The 22,478-nt window shown below is 33.5% G+C and overlaps 1 long non-coding RNA gene across 1 annotated transcript in view; it reads right to left on the bottom strand.

Annotated features, from left to right (window-relative positions):
- The window catches only part of LOC147016513 (uncharacterized), a 45,003-nt gene that overhangs the window by 4,399 nt on the left and 18,126 nt on the right, over positions 1-22,478 (bottom strand). The gene's annotated exons all lie outside the window — the stretch shown is intronic.

Here is a 22,478-nt window from a genome sequence, read left to right on the forward strand (position 1 = left end):
ACTATTATTCCTTGTACATGTAAAATTATTCCTTGTACATGCATGCCTTGGGGAATATTTTTGTGGTTTCCCCTCAATCTGCTCAGCTGTTCTGGAGAAGAATATTTATATATGGTTTCGGATAAATCCAATATGGCTGCCAAACCATGTGACCTATGATGTCATTTGTGTGAACCTTTTGTTCCTCATGGATAGGCGGTCATATGTGTAATGTTTTGCCTGGATCTGTTCAGCCATTTCAGAAAAGAAGATTTTTGAAGGTTTAAAAAAAAAAAAACAATATGGCTGCCACATCACGTGACCAATGATGTCATCAAAAAACATTTTGTTGACCATTTTATCCCTAAATGACCCTCGAAAATTTTCATACTGATCGGATGTAGCGTTCTACATATGCAATTATGACGTCATAACAAAGGCACTTATGATATCATTAAAAAATCACATTCATTCCCCATGAGGAGTACTTGCTGCATGCCATTTCAATTTTTCCATGGTGTGGTTTCAGAGATACAGAGGTCCAAAATTTTTCTGTTCTTCCAACATGGCTGCCACACCACGTGACCTATGACATCATAATTATCAGTACAACATTCCACATGAGTCATCGCACCAATGGTGAAAACTTCGTCTCAATCCAACAAGCGGTTGTGGAGAAAAACACGAAGGTTCTGTGCGGACAAACAAACAAACAAACAGACAAACAAACAAACGGACCCAAAGGCAACACCCTCTCTTTCAGCAAGGGTAAAAATCGTATGCACATCAATGAACCATATAACAGTTCTCTTAAATGTGAAGAAACCAAAATTAAATTCTTAAGCGGTAAAACCACTTCAATATTTGGCAACGTCCTTCCTTCCATTCGTCCGTCCGTCAAAGGGTAATTGTAAAGGGTTATTCTAAAGGGTAATTCTAAAGGGTTATTCTAAAGGGTTATTCTAAAGGGTAGTAAAGGGTTATTCTAAAGGGTTATTCTGGAGGGTTATTCTAATGGGGTTTTCTAAAGGGTTTTTCTGAAGGGTTATTCCAAAGTGTTAATCTAAAGGGTTATTCTGAAGGGTTATTCTGAAGTGTTCTAAAGGGTAATTCTGGAGGTTTATTTTGGAGGGTTATTCTAAAGGGTTATTTTGGAGGGTTATTCTAAAGGGTTGTAAAGGGTAATTCTAAAGGGTTTTTCAAAAGGGTTTTTCTCAAGGGTATTCCAAAGGGTTATTCTAAAGGGTTATTCTGAAGTGTTATAAAGGGTTATGCTGGAGGGTTATTTTGGAGGGTTATTCTAAAGGGTTATTTTGGAGGGTTATTCTAAAGGGTTATTTTGGAGGGTTATTCTAAAGGGTATTCCAAAGTGTTATTCTGAAGGGGTTTTTTAAAGGGTTATTCTAAAGGGTAATTCTAAAGGGTTATTCTAAAGGGTTATTCTAAAGGGTTATTCTAAAGGGTTATTCCAAAGTGTTATTCTAAAGGGGTTTTCTAAAGGGTTTTTATAAAGGGTTATTCCAAAGTGTTAATTTAAAGGGTTATTCTAAAGGGTTGTAAAGGGTTATTCTAAAGGGTTATTCTAAAGGGGTTTTCCAAAGGGTTTTTCTAAAGGGGTTTTCAAAAGGGTTTTTCTAAAGGGTTATTCCAAAGTGTTATTCTAAAGGGTTATTCTATAGGGTAATTCTAAAGGGTTATTCTAAAGGGGGTTTCTAAAGGGTTTTTCTAAAGGGTTATTCCAAAATGTTGCTCTAAAGGGTTATTCTAAAGGTAATTCTAAAGGGTTGTAAAGGGTTATTCTAAAGGGTAATTCTAAAGGGTTATTCTTAAGGGGTTTTCTAAAGGGTTTTTCTAAAGGGTTATTCCAAAGTGTTATTCTAAAGGGTAATTCTAAAGGGTTGTAAAGGGTTATTCTAAAGGGTTATTCTGGAGGGTTATTCTAAAGGGGTTTCTAAAGGGTTTTTCTGAAGGGTGATTCCAAAGTGTTATTCTTTTGTTCCTCATGGGTTATTCTAAAGGGTTATTCTGAAGGGTTATTCTGAAGTGTTCTAAAGGGTTATTCTGGAGGTTTATTTTGGAGGGTTATTCTAAAGGGTTATTTTGGAGGGTTATTCTAAAGGGATATTTTGGAGGTTTATTCTAAAGGGTTGTAAAGGGTAATTCTAAAGGGTTTTTCTAAAGGGTTTTTCTAAAGGGTATTCCAAAGGGTTATTCTGAAGTATTCTAAAGGGTTATTCTGAAGTGTTCTAAAGGGTTATGCTGGAGGGTTATTTTGGAGGGTTATTCTAAATGGTTGTAAAGGGTAATTCTAAAGGGTTGTAAAGGGTAATTCTAAAGGGTTTTTCAAAAGGGTAATTCCAAAAGGTAATTCTAAAGGGTTCTTCTAAAGGGTAATTCTAAAGGGTAATGCTAAAGGGTTGTAAAGAGTGATCCTAAAGGGTTGTAACGGGTAATTCTAAAGTGTTGTAAAGGGTTATTCTCGAGGATTATTTTAAAGGGTTATTCCAAAGCATTGCGAAGGGTTCTTCGAAAGGGTTCTTCTAAAGGGTAATTGTAGAGGGTAATTCTGCAGTGTAATTCTAAAGGGTTATTCTACTGTGTTGAAAAGGGTAATTCTAAAGTTTGATTTTAAATTTTTTTTTGTTAAATTAACAGTTTATGAAGGAGAGATTTTGTATTAATTGATAATTAGTTAATATATTACTTGAGCAGAAATAACCATCATTGCCTGACCCAGGCACAGTCGGACACCGCGACCAAAATGGTTGATGAATGTTTTGTCCCGCAGTCGCAGGCTGACCAGGTGTCTTGTATGTTATGGGATCGTCCCATTTCTCACTTTTCCTGGATGCGATTTGTGTCTGTGCCGTGTCCCAACATCAGGTCTGTGAGGTGTCGATGTCCCTCCCCAGTGGTTGGTGGATTGTGGAGGGGGGAGGGGTGTATGAGATGGGATGCTGGTAGGTATTGTGGGGATGATGATTATGGGGGGACGATGGAAAGGGGTGGTGTAGAATGGTGGTGGGTATTGTGGGGGTGATTGTTGTGGAGGGGGGGGTGGTATTGGATATACCTGTTATGAATGGAAAAGTTGAAAGGTAAACCCATACATCAATACAATGTAATTGTGTTTATTTTTCAGTGCTCTTGTATGAGCAAGGTTAAAACTTGAATTTAGTTTTTTAGAAAAGTTTTTGGACAGCTGAATGATTTTATGGATAAATGATGTTTGGAATGAATTTGTAAGGTTTGTGAGAACCATTTTGTTATTCTGGTGTAGCATGTAATTATTTTTTGTATGAAATGTTAAAGTTGTTTTTCTTCGTTTTTTGAAGTAATGCAGTATCTGTACTTTATCACTCTATATCTCTATGTACAGTATATCTCTCTGCATCTACCAATGGTTGCATTTCATCACAAAGTTCTGTTGCACTCTTTGTGATGAAATTCAATGTGAATCTCATGTGATTCAGTGTGTCATAGCAAATCGTCCAAAGTTATTTTGTACAATTTGCTACTTTATTAGGATTGTATATGTTTGCGTGCATTTTCTTTATATTTCAGGTATGGCTTTGATTGGGTGAATTACAGCCTTATTGAAAGTCGGCTTGTTTCTATTCTACAACACACTCATGGTGCCGAAGCATAAGTACAACACAAGACTTGGTGGTGTAATTGTTAAGGCGTTTGCTCTGAGTCTGTGAGGTGGGTAGTTCGATCTCCAGTTGAGTCATACCAAAGACTTCAGAAACGGTATGTGCTGCTTCCTTGCTTGACTCTCAGCATAATAAAAGCATAGAGCATATACATGTAACTGTAGTGCAAGTTTTGATGGCCCCAATGGCCTCCTCCTGTGTCGAAGTTCCCTGTAAGGGAAAATATATTAATATTATTTATTGCCAGCTTTTGCCCATATGCTGACTCTACCAGTTCCAATAGGATTTTGCCCGTTTCTCCCCATGGGCTTGTCCAATGCATCCCGTCCCTTCCCATATGGTGAGGGCAATGTCTCTCCTCCAGGTTTGGGCCAGCCATGTTGTTCCTCCCCCAACACAGGGCTATTGCAAAGCAATTATTCTACCACACCTGTGCTTGCTGATTTGCATGTAGATTGGATTTTAAGTGATAATCCTTTACATGGTGGCTTACTTTAGGTGATACTTCACCTGTTGGTGCTGCACATTGCACCAAAATCCAATCCCATTCTCAACAATTCCTGCTGCTTAAGGTCACAGTTCTTACACAAATAACATGAGCACAAAATAAGAGCTTAATGAATTCCCATTCTTGCAGACCATGGATAATTGATGTGATCCACTGAGGCCATCACAAATTACCTCCCCTATGGAATCTCAGAGCTAAACCCAATGAAGTTCCAAGCACGTAAACAACTCTTAGTGAACAGTTCTGCATGCAAATATCATAAAAACATGTCCATTGCACATGACATTACTTCAACTTTTTTCACAACATTACAAGACGATAAAATAAATCCAGCGCTTAGCAAAAATGTAACTCGTCGTGTACTGTATAAAACCAGATCCCTCGGGCATCTCCTTGAATGACAACTGAGGAATCAATGTGGTGCACATCACTTTATCTGAAAAGACAAGACAGATCGGGATGTGAAATGGCTTGTGTGAAGCATCTTACGAGATCGGACTCCATTCTCAAAGAAAAATTAGGAAAAAGCAAAATGTTTTAATTTCAACAAGAAGATGAGACATGAAATGCACAAGCTGCTGGAATCAAATTTCTCAAAAAAGTTGTAGGGCAATTACCTTGCGGATGAACCTCATTTTGGGTGGCGTTTCAGGCTTTGTGGTTGTTTATTTATTTATTTATTTTTAAATAATGCACAGGAGGAGGTCATTTGGCCCATCGCGCCTGCACCACACCAATACCAGGTTTAACTGGAACTACGTTGTCGATGGCACACCATCGCATATTCTCGCGCGCACTGCTTTGCCCCATTAACGCAAGGTGAAATTTTATCTTGCAAAATGGATTGACTATTCTTTTATATTTGATGTGCTTTATGACCAAATACTTACGATCTACTACACTAAAAAAATAGAATATGTTTGTATGTATGTGTGTTTGTTTGTTATCTTGCCAAAACAAAGTTTTTGCAAGATATGTCAGTCAGCTTGTATGTTTTTTTTTGTTTGTTTATTTGTTTGCTTGTTTGTCTGTTTGTTTGTCTGTTATCACGTATAAAAAATTCTGCAGAGCACAGTTATCATTGGAAATTTTTGTAACTTCGCATATCAGAGGCCTATAGAGGTCCCTTTTAGTGCACAAAATTTTGAAGGTCAAGGTCAAAGGTCAAGGTCACTTTGTCGCAAATCAGGGGAGTCGACGAAACCCTTATTTTTTGAGTAATTTTGATCGGATAGTCTTCAAACTTCATGGGAATATAGTTCATGGTCTGGCGCTCAGCTGATTAATTTTTGGTGGCGATTGGCCTTGACCTTCATGGTTCGCGCTGAAGGTCAAACATATTTGACCCCAAGGTCAAATTTTCAAGTTTTAGGAACCATATCGTGTAGTACCTCAAATTGAACACCTCGATGAGTGCTTTCTAGATATGTCAAGCTTGAGACATTATGACGTCATTTGGTGACCTTATGAAGCAAAAGCATATTTTTCATGGTTACTCTAGAACGATTCTCATTGAAATCTCTCGTAGGCAGATATTCCTCAAGGAGTCGCTCCTGGTGGATAGCAGCTCTGTTCACCTCAGTGTGACCTTAAAGAAGTCACACGTGGTCACCTTTTGGCAAGATACGGGTCACCCTGCGGGTGACATTGGTTTTTATGTTTGTTTGTCCTTTATAGGTGGCCGAACCGTTGGATGGAATGAGATGAAACTTGGCATGAGTGATCCTTCGGACATGAGAACGGACATGGGGGGGTCAAGTTCAAGGTTAAAGGTCACGGGGTCAAGGGGTCAAGGTCACCGGGTAACTTCAATTTCTCAATTTCATCCGATCGAGACGGGACCAACGCCATCGACACATAATCAAAATTAAATGACATAGTTCATTGATGACATTCACTTCCGACTTCCGGTTTTCGAGTTATGATGTCATAAATTGACTAAAACGTCAATTTTTCATGTTTGTTTGTCCTTTATAGACGGCCAAACCGTTGGATAGAATGAGATGAAACTTGGCATACGTGATCCTTGGGAATGGCCATAAGGGGATCAAGGTCAAGGTCAAGGTCAAAGGTCACGGGGCAAGGTCACCGGATAACGTCAATTTCTCAATTTCATCCGATCGAGACGGGACCAACGCCATTCAACAGATAATTTAACACTGTCCAGCAATATAGAACTGTGCATCAATTTAATCATAGGAATGAACTGTGTATAATATTAATTATAATTATTCATAATCAATTAGATAAATAGAGTAAAACCTGTGACTGATTGTCACTCATGGGGGCCACATAAGTAAGTTCTTTATAAAATAATTTACAATGTACAATGGTAAATACACTCAAAAAAAAATCTATAAGACAATTTTTTTTTAATCGACCCCCATGACCCCAACCAGTCTGGCCCGGCCCCTAGGGGTCATATCAAAAATCCGAAAGTGTTGTGCACTTCCCCATACATCTATCTACTATGTCCCAAAGTTTTAACTTCCTATTTCAAACGGTGTAGGAGTTACAAGGTAAGACAGACAGATGTACGGACGGATGGACGGACGGACGGAGACAATCACAATATTCCCGCTTTTCTCTGAAAGCGCGGGAATAATAATAAATAATGGAATCAACATTGATTGAGGTATGCTAACCGCCGTGGGGTGCAAGAAGAAACTGGTGTTTCTGGCGTTAACCCTTTGTTGGAGCAAAAGAGCGACATTGCTGCCAGAATATCTGCTATTAACAACCTCGAAGTGGGGTTTTTATTGTTTACAGGAGGGAGGATCATGGAGGAGTAAGGTAGAACTGACAGTGGGGCAAGCATAACGTGAACAAGAAAAAGAGCAATCAGAGATTGCAGACCCTCACCTGGACTTCTTTTGAGTGGTGTATTTTGCGTGGCATTTGTGTACTGGTGTGCTACGTAATTAATAAGAGACATAATTAGAACTGCCACTTTGTGACTGCTGGCAGTGATGACGGGATACCAAGACGTCCAGCTTTAATCAGATACCTGACCGTGACCCATGACGTTTCTAGCTCATCTGTTCGAATAACAGAGAGCTACAGCGATACCCCTGGCGTGAGCGTGAAAATGTTAAAGTTTTTGGTGCAAGTTATTTCCTTTCTAATGTTTTTATCTACCACACTATTTTTTACTGATTACAATATACAAATACATATATTGCTTTAAAATTATTTGGATCAGACTTCACTGCAATGCTTTATAAAAACAAGGACAAATGTGTCCAAGAGCCACGTCCTAAAGGTTTTGTCTTCACCAGAAGAAGAAGAAGAAGAAAAAGAACAAGAAGAAGAACAACAACAATGCGGAGCTCTCTTAGAGCCAGCGTTCGCAACGCGACGCGGCTAAAAATTCATTACAGAAAGTCAAAACATCAGCATTTTGATCACAATAACAATAACAACAACAACTTCCGATATTTCGTCACGTGCCTTGATGGAGCCAATAGCGAGACCTGTCATGGAGGCTCCTCGTTCATGAAGAGAAAATAGTGTATTTACGAAATTACAACACATTAAATGGAATAATCTTTAAATAGTAACGTGAACTTTTCGAAACTTTATATATGTCAGAGTCTGTAGTAATTTGGTTTGTGGTGTGGGATGGGATGAAGGTGGAGTATATACACCGGAGACAGACTTGACAAGGCACCACCATATCTTAGAGGAAGGAGACTGGTTGGAAAATTTGGCCTTGATATTTTTAACCTCTGTCATCTTCGAAGATGGATGGAGGTTACTGTTTTCACCCCTTTCCGTTTGTTTGTTTGCTTGTGAACAGTAGTAGGGTGAATATCCTGGTTCTAGCTCACTTTTCCCCATGTAAATGAATGGGGGATTTTCAGCGATTCCCTTTTTTTTTCCCTAAAAATAAACCCCCTTTTTATCCGTTTTTCCCTGCTGTGCAGGGGTTTGGCTTTTTGTGAGGCAATGTTTTATGGTCGGATGCCCTTCCTGGACGCCTCTTACAACACAGGGATATGGTACACCTATTCTAACCGTGGCATACACCGGGACCAGTATACTGGTACTCATTTCGCTGACCTCGGAAGGATGACAGGCTGAGTCAACCCCCTGGTGTTAATTCAGCAGCTGAGCGGGATTCGAACTCGGGACACTGGGATCCCAAGCCGCCACCCTAACCACTAAGCCAACACCAGGCTTTGTATATATATATATATATATATATATATATATATATATATATATATATATATATATATATATATATATATATATATATATATATATATATATATATATATATATATATATATATATATATATATAACCAGGCTATCCCAAGGTATATTTATTTGTCTCCCCTTTTAAGCTGGAGGTTGATCAGCTCACTCATTGAACCTATAAAGATTTGTTCATTCTCAAATTCCTTCAATAGTTTAATTTTCTTTGCACAATAATCCCCATCTAAAATATTGACAAACAAAACATTTGAATCTTTATATTTTTTAAGATACCCCTTTTGTGCCATTACGAAATGATAAACTTCTCTTAATGCTCTTGTTTGACCACCTCCTGAGCCACATATCATTTTGAGATTATAGTAAATTGTTTTTTCATTGTTCAATTGATAACCATCAAAGTTTTCAGTCCATTCAAGGATATTCATTTTTTTCTTTACATCCTCTAACTTACTAGTTTTTAAATTGATTCGCTTATTTGTTTTATTTACCTTTGTTTTAGTTATTTTTTCAATAAGACTTATTTGATATTTTTCACATTCATTATGTTTTCCATTTATATACCAAGACTGAGATTTTCTCCACTCTTTAGTTTAATTAATACTTGGTTTAACCATTTATATATTGCGAAAAAATGCGGCGGTAGCCCTTAAAAAACCCTAACCCATCTTCCCATCGTTAAAACACAATCTATTCTATTCACTCTATCATACAATATCCATATGGAACACAATCTATTCCATTATCTAAAATAAATCTCTGATCATCAAAGGCTCCTAATGTCTTTTTATTTACGTCTTCACTATATATGTTATGTTTATAACTTCTTATTGTATTCATTTTCCTATATTCTTCTTTCTTATTCATCAAACAATTATAATAATTTCTAAAAGTTATTGATTTCTTTATTACATATTTCTTTATTCCCTTTAACCTCATCAATCTGATCACCATACTTATAAGCATATGCCTTTGCTCTCAATCCAATAAACTCACTCATTACTTTTCCACCCAACTCATCCTTAAACTTACCAATAACCTTTTCATTCTTTTTGGAAAATAACTCACTCTTCTTGCTGAAATTACTTGTATCATATACTCCAATATTTTTCTTCATATCTTCATAAACATCATCAGTTTTTATATCTAGGATAAAACTATCAGTGTCCATATACAACAATGAAACATTTTCACCATACTCTTTCTTTAAGTCATTATACAAATAATCATACATCAATATCTTTGATAAATCAAGAACTGCTGTTCCAATATAAATTGGTTTATCCATTACAATACTTTCCTTTTTCATATGAATTGCAGAAAAGTTCTCTGAAAAAACCTCTTCTCTCTCAAAACTTGGTTTATTTATCAATCTCGAAGCTTCTTTCCAAGATGTTGCGAATCTAATGTTTTGCCTGTTTCTAACATTTTCCATAGTCTTTCCAAATACAGCATTATTCATTAATTTATAAAAGTCCCCTTCAAATTTTACTTTTGTATTTGCTCTCATATCTGTATTGAATTGAATATACTTTTTCACCCAAGGACTTTGTTTAAATTTTAAAACTCTATGAATTTTAGCTACTCTCAATCCTTCTCTCAAAAACTGTTTTAAGCTTCTCTGATGCAAAACATATCCCTCTTTATCATAGAATGTTGTTAATAACTTTTCTGTTGATTTACCTTTAATATTAAAACTTTTATGATAATCACTTAACCATTCTTTCTTTGGGGTTTCTTTCTCACATGCAAAAGGAAGATCTTTATGCTTATTATGAAGATCACTTGGGTACCTCAAATCAACTTCAAAATAATAACCTTCTTCTTTGTCATTCAATTCCTCTTGAGAAGAAATAACAATATTCATCAAAGCCTTTTCATAATCCTTTTCTTCCACCCACTCTAATTTACCATAAGGCAGAGATTGAGACATTGCCCATCCATACAAATTATTAGCATCAAAATACATCAAATAATTACTATCTTTTTCACTATCATAATTTGGAAGATATTTATTATTTGCTTTAGCATATCTTTTTGAACATACTTGTGATATTCCACCTCTCTTAGACTTCTCAATCATCAAAAGCATATCAACATCACTGATTAAATCTATATCTTGTTTTGTCATTTTCAACATTGCACTCCAAGCTAAACCAGGAGCTGTGAAATAGTGGGCAGGGTCTAATCCATAACAATTTTTATTATGACAGAGTGATCTAAAACCTTCAAACACATCAGCTAACAATAAAACATCTGTTTTTAGATATAAATCATGATATTCTCCAAGGTTCTTTATCTTAAATAATTTCCATATTACTTGTGCGTGTTTATATTCCTTATCACTTATCTCTTCTTCATAAAGGTTATTATAGAAACTTTCTTTTGATGGAAGTTGTGTTTCTTTAAATCTCATAAATGAATCCATATAATCATAAGGATAAATTCCCTTACTTGTAAGAATTTTCTCTTTACTTTAAATTTCATTCCTTGTTTGAATTTCCTCTCTCGTAAGAATTCCTTCTTCAATCAGAATTTCATCTTTAATCAGAATTTCCTCTTTAGTTAGAATTTCATTCATTGTTCGAATTTTCTTTATAATTAGATTTTCATCTTCAGTTAGAATTTCTTCATTAATTTCCTCATTAATTAGAATTTCCTCTTTACTTTGAATTCTCTCTTTAATCTGAATTTCCTCTTTAGTGAGAATTTCCTCTTTTGGAAAGAATGAATTAAGATTTGGAAAAGAGTCCATGGAGCTTAGATTTGATGCGAGGTAGGCTAGTGGTGTTCCCATAAACTTGTAAGAATCAAGAAACCGAATACGAGTTATAGGTTTTGTGAATATCATTTTTGTAAATGAAATATACTTTTGACTTGTGTTTGTTATGGCAGAAATATTCCCTGGTGTTTTTGAAAGTTCATTTATAAATATATGTGTATCATAGTTGGCGCTGTTGTGAAGAAAGACTGGAATAAAAGAAGGTAATTTATAATTAAGATTACAACAGGAATGAGCGGGACCTCTATATTTACCAGTAAGATGACAATGATCCCTAAGTTTAGACTCCTTAATTTCCCCCTCACAAATATGAGATATTGTTCTTTCTAAATTCTAATTTTTCTTCTTTGGTTAATTTCATCGGTTCATTTGTTTCTTTCATTAATTTAGTGAGTCTTATACAATCCTTTTCTAATCGTTTTACAAACTCTTGTGAAGCTTTTTTTCCACGATAATGTTCAAGTTTGTTATACTTTTCTCCAACAGATGATTTGATATAATAACAGAAACCACAAGGAATATGTTTTTGATATTTATTTGTATATGATTCTTTTGGATTAGGAGAAGCAGTATTAATCTTTTTAAGGATAGACTCAAAATCAGCGTATATCACAAATGGGTGCATGATAGATTTATTATAATCTTCAAAAGAAATCTTTTCACCAGGTTTAGGCATTGTAATTACAGCTGATTTATGATTACTACAATATTTTGAATGTTGTTCTAATCGTTCTTTTGTATGAAATGAATTAAGACATTGCTTACAAGGATATATTTTGTTTGCTGTTCTGAATACCTGAGAAGAGATTAATCTTGATAAATTATTGATGTATGTGTAATGTGAATTCTTTCCAACACTAAAATATAAAAGATCAATGTGTGTTTCCTCATTTTTATAGTTGTTTGAAATTTTTAATATTTGATCTTTGTTTGTATCCGTTAATCCATATACATTAATAGAAAGATTATTCTTTTTCTCAAATTTAGGAATATCTGTTAGTGGCATTGGGAAATTAAAATCTTTAATGTCCAAGGTATTCTCATATTTCATATATTGTTTTACTCTTTCTGAATTACATTTTGGTGGATGTAAGTGAGCAAGAACAGACCAGAGAAAACATTCATTATCATTATTCTTAATATTAACAACTGCCTTCTTTCATTTTATTTCTTTTGGTAATTCAATATAAGAAGAAGCTTTAAGAGGGTTTGATTTTAGAATGTGTATATCTAAAAAGATGATTTTTTAAATATTGAATCCACTTCCTACCACTGTATTATCAACATCCTCCTCTTGTCTTGATAGTTCTTCATAAACCCCACTATTCAAAAAATCTTGAAATGATGTTATAAAATGAAGATCTGTTCTCATATAAGGAGTTTGTTCTTCATCTTGTCTTTTCATATTCATTTTCACCCCCATATAAAACTTTAAAGTTTTCATTTCTTTTAATGTCTTTTTAATAAATTTTTCAACATCGGGTTTCACTATTTCAATTGATTCAGCTATTGATGATGGACCGGGTTCTCCAAATTGAAAAATCCTTATTTTTATATGCCCTTTAAATGCCCCATCAGTGTTTTCAATATAATAGTCTCCCTTTACTTTAAACTCATTTTTCTTGTGTTTTTGTGATTGAAGATGTTTATTATAACTACTCTTCAAAACATCCTTTGAACAGATATCACAATGTTTTCTTTCCAACTCAAGAGGAGATATTTTATGAAATAGATTAAATGTGTGTTTGTTGGTTCGGAGGTGTTTTCTATAATGTTTATATTCGTGATTACAAACATCGCAGTATGTTGTATTCACCATATTTATATAATAAATCTTTGCTTAAACTAAAATTTTCTTGATGAAAATTTCGTTTATTTTACAGGTGAATCTGTGCTTAAAACCATTTTATCCTCCAACTTTTTCACTTAATAAATACAATGTTTCAAGACACAAAAGACAAGTTTCAATCAATCTCTTCATTTGTTAAAGATACTGAGAAATATGTCAAGGATGTAAAATTGAACAAAGATAAATATAACAACTATTGGATAAAAACAATTATGGTAAATAATATGAGTTCTTCAATTTCCTTCAGTGGAAGGGCTTTTAGTATACCTGGTAGAACATCAATTAAAGTATCTCTAACAAAAGTTTCTCCTCTCCTTCTAGTAATATATTCAAAACTAGAAAAAGCAATGAAACAAGAAAAAGTATCAAAAAACAAAAACCTTATGGATGAAGCTTTAGAAAGAAAAGATAAGACCATCTGTAATATGCAAGGAGAAATTTGTATTTTTTTCAACAACCTTAAAGATATAAATCCTGATGAAATAAAGGATGTTAATATATCAGGTGAAATGACATTTCGTTCAATAGTAATTAACGATCATTTTAAAATTACCTTTAATATAACAAATTTTGTAGTTGAATCTGATAATGAAAAAAAGTATATCGATATCGATGGTAATATACAACTGAAAGTATAGATGAATTTCAGTTTAAGTAAAGTTTTACTTTATAAATATGCTAGACTTTCCTGATTCTCCATATGACAAATTTGAGAATTGTCCTGCGTGTGAAAGACGGGGATTAAACACAGAGTCAAAAGCCTATAAACAATGTATATTCTGTGATTATCTTCTAATTAATGATAACAAAAAATATAAAAAGGAAAATAATTCTTTTAGATTTACACCAAAAATGAATTACTTTACAAGATTGATTAGAGAAATGAATGTAAAGTATGAGGGTGATAACACACCTTTCCTTACAAGGGAAGAAACTGAACGTATAAGAGAAATGTTCAAAGGATTGTTGTTGTATATTATTCATGGATGTAATTTTCAGGGAAATATCAACACAAGATATTGTATAAATAAAATAATGGATTATCTTGAAATTAAACCTGAACTTAGGATAAAATATAGAGTTTCTAAAAAAGCTAATAATAAATTAAATAACCTGTTTTTCAAATATATAAATGAATGATTTTTTACCTATTTGGGAAAATAAGATAAAATTTAACAACCATAAAAATCTCCCAAATTCATTAAGATGTCTAATAGTTGGTTCAAGTGGATGTGGAAAAACCTGCTTACTTTTAAAAATGCTCCTCACTCCCAACTTTTTAGATTATGATAATTTAATAATTTTCACAAAGTCAAGTTTTCAACCAGAGTATCAACTACTCTCACAAGGTTTTAATGCTGGTCTTCAAAAAGAAGATATAATCGGTTTATTTAAACGCCAAAAAAACCTAAATGATTATAACATTGAAGATATGATTCAACTATTTTGTGATACACAGCGATGTAAAAAGAAATCAAATCCTATAACTTGTATTCTTAGTGATAATACAGATGATATACCGTCTCCCCAAGATTTGGATAAATCAAAAAAGAACCTCGTTATCTTTGATGATTGTGTTAATGAGAGAAACCAAACGGTAATGGACAGCTACTACACAAGAGGGAGGCATTCTTCTTGTAATTGTATTTATCTTAGTCAATCGTACTTTCAACTTCCTCGTCGTTCCATCAGAAACAATGCTAATACTTTTATTTTATTCAAGTTAAATTCAATAGATATCAATAATTTTTGGAGAGATAATTGTTCTACATTATGTAGTAAAAAGAAATTTGAGGATTACATGAAGCACACGACTGAAAAATATAAATATATTGTTGTGAAACAAGATGAGATATTAAGGGATATATTTTTTGTTTTATAAACAATTACATATATAAATGACAACTATTATTATAAATCTTGTGGGTAAATCTGCTTCTGGAAAAAACTTTCATAAATCAAGGTTCTTGTGTAGTACAAATGAGAATATTGTAAATTTACTTAAAGAACACCCCGTGATACGCATTGTATCAACAACAACTAGAGCAATAAGACCTCGAGAAGTAAAAGGTGAAGATTATCACTATATTTCAGTGGAGGAACATATGCGATTGAGGAATGAAGGCCAAATGTTTGAGGAGGTTTCTCTTGGTACAACAAAATATTCACATTGCAAGAGTGAGTTAAGGAAACTAAAATCTGGTGGTGTTGGGAGATTAGAAACTAATCCAGAAGGAACGAGACAAATTATTAAACATCTGAGTGGAGTGAAGATTTTATCATTCGGTTTTGATGTTGATGAAGAAACTCAACGCAAACGTATGAAAAGCAGAGATGCAAGTATTCGTGAAGAAGAAATTACAACTCGCATTAATGTTAATAAAGAATTTGATGAAATATTTAAAGAAAAGGATTTATTTGAACACATCTACTTGAATGATGAAGAAAAGGAAAATTTCCCTGTTGATCTTTACAATTCATTAAATGATATTTTACAATAAATAAATGGATGCAAAAGAAAGAGCAAGAAGATTTAAGGAACATCAAGAGTTGGTTTCAAAAGTTGTAAAACAACAGGAAGACATAAAGAAGAAACGCAGACAGAAACTAACGGGCGAAGAAGCATTTGAAAGAAAACAAGAGAAATTTTTTAAACCACTTTTAAAAACTTCCCAAGAAAAAATGAAAGATGTTTCCACAGTTCCCACAGTAGAATATACTCCCAGAAAGCTTCAAATGTTAAAAGATTTCAGTCAAATGACGGAGGAAGAATTAGAGCATATTGGAGAATTAGAATATCATGATGAAGAATTATTTCAACAACTGGAAGAGATTAATCAACCCCCTGATTATATTGTGAATGCTGTTCAAAACAATGAATATTCAGCGGATTCAAAAACCAAAGCAGGACTCATTCCAACAGAACAACCAGCAATATTTCATCTTCTTCAAGAAAAGGTATTGATATTTAATGATGAATTAAGGTTCTTGGGTTCTGCTCAACCCCCTGTTAAACTAACTCCGAGATTAATGTTTCTTCTCACAAAAGATGGAAGACAAGATTCAACTGTGAGGGATGAATCAAAGTATATTGATAAGCCATTGGATATGGAAAATAATGATGATAGAGTATATATTGATCTGCTGAACACTCTAAATTACAAGGTTATTCTTTCTGGTAAAAGAAGGAAGAATGAGAAGGAGAAACACATTATTCAGGCTTTAAGTATCCTTGGTTCAGGTGTTAGTTTTCTTCCAAATGACCCATCGCAATTAGTTAATAGACTGTTGTTGTTGTTAGGCAGTAAGAAGGCTGGAAATAACAATTGTTTTAATGAAGCATCAGCCATTTTAGACCAGTTGATGAACATGAAAATAATTAATAAATCTCAATATAAAGACATTTTATCTCATATTAAATAAGATGAGAAGCACAATCCTTAGTTTCAATTTCACAACAAGCGACCACACATCTTCATTCCCATACCCACTACAACTTGACACAACAAAAGAATATGAGGCATCTTTATTGTCCATGGAAACTTATAATACCTTATTTAATATAACTGATAAAAATGACAAGTTTAGTTATAATCCCGGAAGTGGGTACAAAACGATAACAGTCTCACCCGGAGCATATGAGATTTCTCAAATATCTGATTGATTTTCAATTTTTCATTGATTGATTTTCAAAAAAGATTGAAACTAATGGGACTTTTTACAGTGATAATGTCATTCAAATATCCTCAGGAATAAATTCGGTGTTAATTCACTGTGATTTGATTGATGGTGCTTATAATGATGGAAAAAAAACAAATACAATATTTTCATTCAGCGCATACTCAACCACAATTGGTTATAAATTCAATATGGAACCTAAAAATTTGGTTTATCTACCTGTGTCAGGAAAAACCATACACAGAGTAAATTTTAGGATAACCGACCAAGATAATCGTGTGATTTCTTTTAATGGAGAAGTTATATCTATCAGAATTCACCTACGTGAAGTTTTCCAATAAATAAATACGATGGTTATTGTGAGGAAACACGAGTTGGGAAAATATAAAATAATTACAGGGGATGGGATGTTCCTTTCCCCATACTACAAGGGTGAAGGTATGTATCTTGGTAGAGGATACTATAAACCTAAGAGACAAAGGGGTGTTGGACATCAATTTAGAGGAGATGGGATAATTGATACTCTCATGGGTATTGGTTCAACTATTCTTAAACATAAAGATCTAATTGGTTCAACTGCTTCTGCTGTGGGAAATGTAGCAGGTGCTGTAAAGAGTATAAAAGATGCTCAGAAGGAATCTCATAAATTACAAGCAATAAAAGAAATTAAGAAAGGCAAAACTCAGTTGTCCCCCCCAAGAACGACAGAAAATAATTCAAATACTTGGATCAGGGTTTCAAAAGTTTTAACATCTTTTTTCCTAAATAAATACAAGTATGGAAGCAATTGATAGTATCTATGATTTGGATGATACTATTATTATCTCAAACTCCACGAAAAAAGAAGATTACTTCAAGGTAAATGCAATAACTGGAACAGACTGGAATACGAATGGTACAAAAAGTTTTGAAATAAATAATCAACAAACCTATTTGAATCTCTCCGAAAGTTTCTTGTTGTGTAAATTTAAATTCACTAAAGCTGGGAATAACACAAACGCTACACTTGTAAATGATTTCTTCTGGAAAATGTTTGATAGTGTGCGTTTGTATATTGGAACACAAGAAGTTGAAGCGGTTGATTATGTCTCTGCTGTATCTGAAATGATAAAATTTACACTCTATACATTCAGTGATAGAATGGGAAAGGGGTCTGTCGAAGGTTTTATTCCTGATATGTCAACGGGAACAAACACAGACCCTGGATATACTCAAAGGAAAGGAATGTATAATGATGATACAAAAACAGAAAATAGTTTTACTGTGGCAGTTCCTCTTAAAGGTATATTTGGATTTTGTGATCATGATAAAGTTCTGTATGGTCTTAAAATTAGATTTCAACTACAAAGGAATGATAATGAAAATCGATTGCTTTTTGGTGTTGCTAGTGCTTTTGGTGATCAGAATAAATTTGTAATTGAGGAAATGAGTTGGTATATCAGTGAATATACTCCTAATCTTAAAACAGAAGAGATGTTGAATCGAAGACTTAACTCAAAGAAACCACTCAGTGTATCATACCTCAAAAGAAGATGTCAACACGTTAAACTCAATCAAACTACTTACACGTGGAATTTGGGTGTTCTGGAAGGAAAGCCACGATATCTGTGGATCATTTTTAAAAAGCCAGATGGTGATACTGCGACTGATAAGAATAATGCATTGAGTGATAATGCTAAGGTGAAACAACTTCGAGTTTCTCTCGATGGAACATTTTATCCACGAGATAGATTGGAAATTAATTGGGAAAAAAATGATTTTGCTGAAGCATACAAGTCTTACCAAAAGGTGTGTGAAAGTAATGGAAATAAAGAACCTATTTTGGATATGACAGCATTTAAAAGTTTGTATACAATCTATGCGTTTGACCTGAGCGCGCAAAAGGAAACTATAAAGTCTAATCGAGTGGATACTTCCCTATACATTGAAAGAGGAGAGAGTGAAGAAGTTGATACATATTGTTTGCTTTTGGAAGAAACAGAATTGCAGATTAATACAGATAATGGTGTGATGATTAGTCTCACATAATTTTTTGTTAAATAAATGAGTGGCAAAGTACCAACTGGGGTATATGTTAATCAAATCAATCTTCATAAACTATCATCTTGTGTTCAAAATCAAAAGCCTTGTATGATTAACGTTAATACAATTCAGAGAAAAGGAGCAGTAAGAATTGATGTTTTGCTCACAAGAGAACAGGTTAAAATCTTGAATGACACTGGCTCACTTAAAATTAAAATGACAAAACCAATGTTGAAAAAATATTCAATAAGAGAGACGAGTGGAGGATTTCTCCCATTTCTAATTCCTTTATTTGCTGGTTTAAGTATGGTTGGAGCATTGACGGGTGGTATTTCAACAGCGGTGAAAACTGCCAACGAAAGGAAGGCTCAACTCCAGGCTCAAAAAGAATTGGAAAGACATAACAAAGAGTTGGAGAAACAAATTAGTGGAAGTAGCGTAATTGTAGATTTTGCTGAAAAACTTGAAGGTCTGCCTGATAAAGCGAGATTGCTAGTTGGAGATATGCTTTCTTCTATAGCACAAGCAGGTGTAAAATTAACGAAAAGAGGTAATGGATTATATCTTTCTAATAAATAAATGAGCATTGATGAGTGGTTGGAAAAATTTGGAAAGAATACAACATCAAATTTACAACTTGTCAAATATTGTAAGAAATTAAAAATTCATAATGTGGTTATTTGTATGAGAGATGAATTAACAAATGTGCCGAAACATACAAAGAATATTATTATGAACTTAGAAGATAATAATGGGAACGGTTCTCATTGGGTTTGTATTTTTAATAGTCAAGACAAATATTATTTTGATAGTTTTGGCCTTCCACCACCTGTTGAAGTTATAAAATTCTTACAGAATGGTGTTTATCAAACATTTCAAGTCCAAGAATTAAATTCCAAGTGTTGTGATCAATTATGTCTATATGTGTTATTTCAACTGAACAAAAATAAAAAATTTTATGATATTATTTTTAATCTAATATAAATGACTTATGTTGGTAAAGATGGTTCTATCTTTGGTGTACCTCAAGAACTGGATATTGATTTATCAAATTATTACACAAAGGCACAGGCTGAACGACATAAATATAATATAACCAAAAATATTAACATGAAAAATGCTTTTAAATTAAAAAATTATCCAAGCCCGACTGACGCGAATGACTTGGTGAGATTAAGCGATTTATCACAATATATATCCTTAAATAAAACGGCTGTGTATTCCAAAGATACAGAAGTGTTGATATTATCTCCAGGTCATACAGAATTCACAGTTCGAATTAAAATAATTTTTTTATAAAGAAGGGCGTATCGTTTGTATGAGAATAGAACAATGGGGGTATGATATGAATGATTTAGGGTATAATTGGTCATTTAAAATTAACCTCGAAGACCTGGAACAATTAAATCAGTCTCGTAAGGAAGAATATTATCCACTTGGTATCGAGAATGAGTTTTGTGGGGCTACGATAAGTAAACAACAAATAAAAGAATTTAATAAGGGTAAATATAATAATGGTTTTGCCCTTGTTTATCTCATGAAAACAGAAAAAAACAGGATTATATATAATAAGTAAGGAAATACAAAATGATTTAACTATGGGAAGATGGGGAGGTGTTTCGTGCCATAATATTATTCTAACATATATTTCTAATACATAAATGACAGCAAGAAGGCTTCAAGAAAATTATCATTTCTGTGTCCAAGCATACCTTCAAGAAAAGGGTATTCGGTATTTTAATAAATATGTTCTACAACATAAGAATGAGGTATTTTCAATAAAAGATTGGCATTATGCTGATGTTGATAAACCGACAACTTTAGATTTAATTAGAATGTTAAATAATGAAAAAATTATAAAGTTAAGAAAAGGTAAGGCTCTTTTAGAAATTCAAAAGAAATTTTATTGGTTTCCTGTTGTAAAAAAAATTATTTTCAATGCAGGAATAACAAGAAATCCTGATGAATATATCTATAATATTCTATGGGGTGTAAACGATTCAAGGATAGTAAGGGATGAGGAAGGAGTTGAAGAAGAGAGGGAAGAGGAGGAAAATGAGAAGAGAGAGAAGGAGGAGAGGGAGAAGAAAGAGAAGGAGGAAAGAGAGAAGAGAGAGAAGAGAGAGGGAGGAAAGAGCGAGACAAAATAAATATCAAAATATGGAAACCAGTGAGATTCAAAAAAGATTGGTGGTATTACAGACAATAACTCAACCCACCGAGGAGGAAAACAAAGAATTGACAAGTCTATTTGCAATACTTTCGACAAGACTATTGTCATCGACAAGCTATTCATTTTAATTCAAGTTTTTTCTTAAATAAATGGAGGAGAGAGTGAAGGCATTTCTCAGGATTCTTTATGTTTTAAAAATTAAGATCCAAATGTGCATGTTGGAAACTAAAAAGGTTTTTGCACTCTGCAGGAATTTTTCACATAAATAAATGAGTTATTGTCTCAAATGTAAAAAGAAAACTAATACTAAAAATATTTCATATATTAAAAGTAAAAATAACAGGGTTATACAAAAAGGTATATGTTCGGTGTGTGGTTCAAAAAAAAATCAATTTATCTCCAAACACAAACTCGGAGGAGATATACAAAAGTTTTTATCAGGAAGTAAATTTACAACTACTGGAATACCAGGGGAATTACATCTTCCAGGGTGTTCTTTCTGTGGTCCAGGCACAAACTTGGATAAAAGATTAGATGAGGCAGACAATCCTAAATCCTGGAGTCAGCCTATCAATAGAGTTGATGAAGTGTGCATGAGACACGATATTGATTATGGGAATACCACAACGTTGGAAGAAAAGCATGAAGCCGATAGAGAAATGTTGTATAATTTGTCTCTGATACAAAATCCAACCTTGAGAGAAAAAGTTGATCGGTTCATTGTGAAGAAGATGATCAGTGCTAAATTGAAACTTTGGCTTGGAAATTCAAAAAACTTATAGGCTCTAATGATGCCATTAAGACTGAAGAGCAATTAGCTGATGAATTACATTAACCAATATTCACAAAGTTTTAGAGAAGGAAAGTTTATTCCGAGGAAGTAGATTATATCTGGTCTGCTGATTTGATTGAACTCAATAATGATAAGGGGTACAAGTATGCTTTAACCGTTATTGATTTGAGGAGTAGATATACGTGGGTTGTCCCTTTAAAAAACAAAACAGGTAATACTCTTATGTTAGCTTTTCAACAGATATTTAATAAAAGTAAGAGAAAACCTAAAAAATTGTGGACTGATGAGGGTAGAGAGTTTTATAACAAGACATTTATGAATTTTCTAAAAAATAACAGTATTACATTATACAGTACCTTTAATGAAGGGAAGGCAGTTGTTGTTGAGCGTTTTAATCATACCTTAAAAGAGAGACTATATAAAAAATTCACACAACTCGGTTCACAATAATGGTCATCTTTTATTCAGGATATTGTGGATAAGTATAATGACACGATTCACATGTCAACAAATATGAAACCATCAGAAACATTTACAAAATTAAAATATGAAAAAGAGATTAATGTCAGAAAACCTAAGTTCAAAGTTGGTGATATCGTAAGAATATATAGGTGGAAATCTCATTTTGAAAAAGGTTTTACTGAACGATGGACGAAAGAACTTTTTTAAATTGTTGATGTAATAGATACGGTTCCTTGGACTTATAAAATATATGATTTGGAAGGGGAAGAGATTTTAGGTTCATTTTATTCACAGGAATTACAAAAGACAAAGATAAATTGAAATTTTTTGACTCCGCCCCTTTTTAACTCCACCCA

The sequence above is a fragment of the Eptatretus burgeri genome, chromosome 11, assembly GCF_056783735.1.
Source record: "Eptatretus burgeri isolate ZD-2024b chromosome 11, Ebu_testis_v1, whole genome shotgun sequence".
Taxonomy (NCBI): domain Eukaryota; kingdom Metazoa; phylum Chordata; class Myxini; order Myxiniformes; family Myxinidae; genus Eptatretus; species Eptatretus burgeri.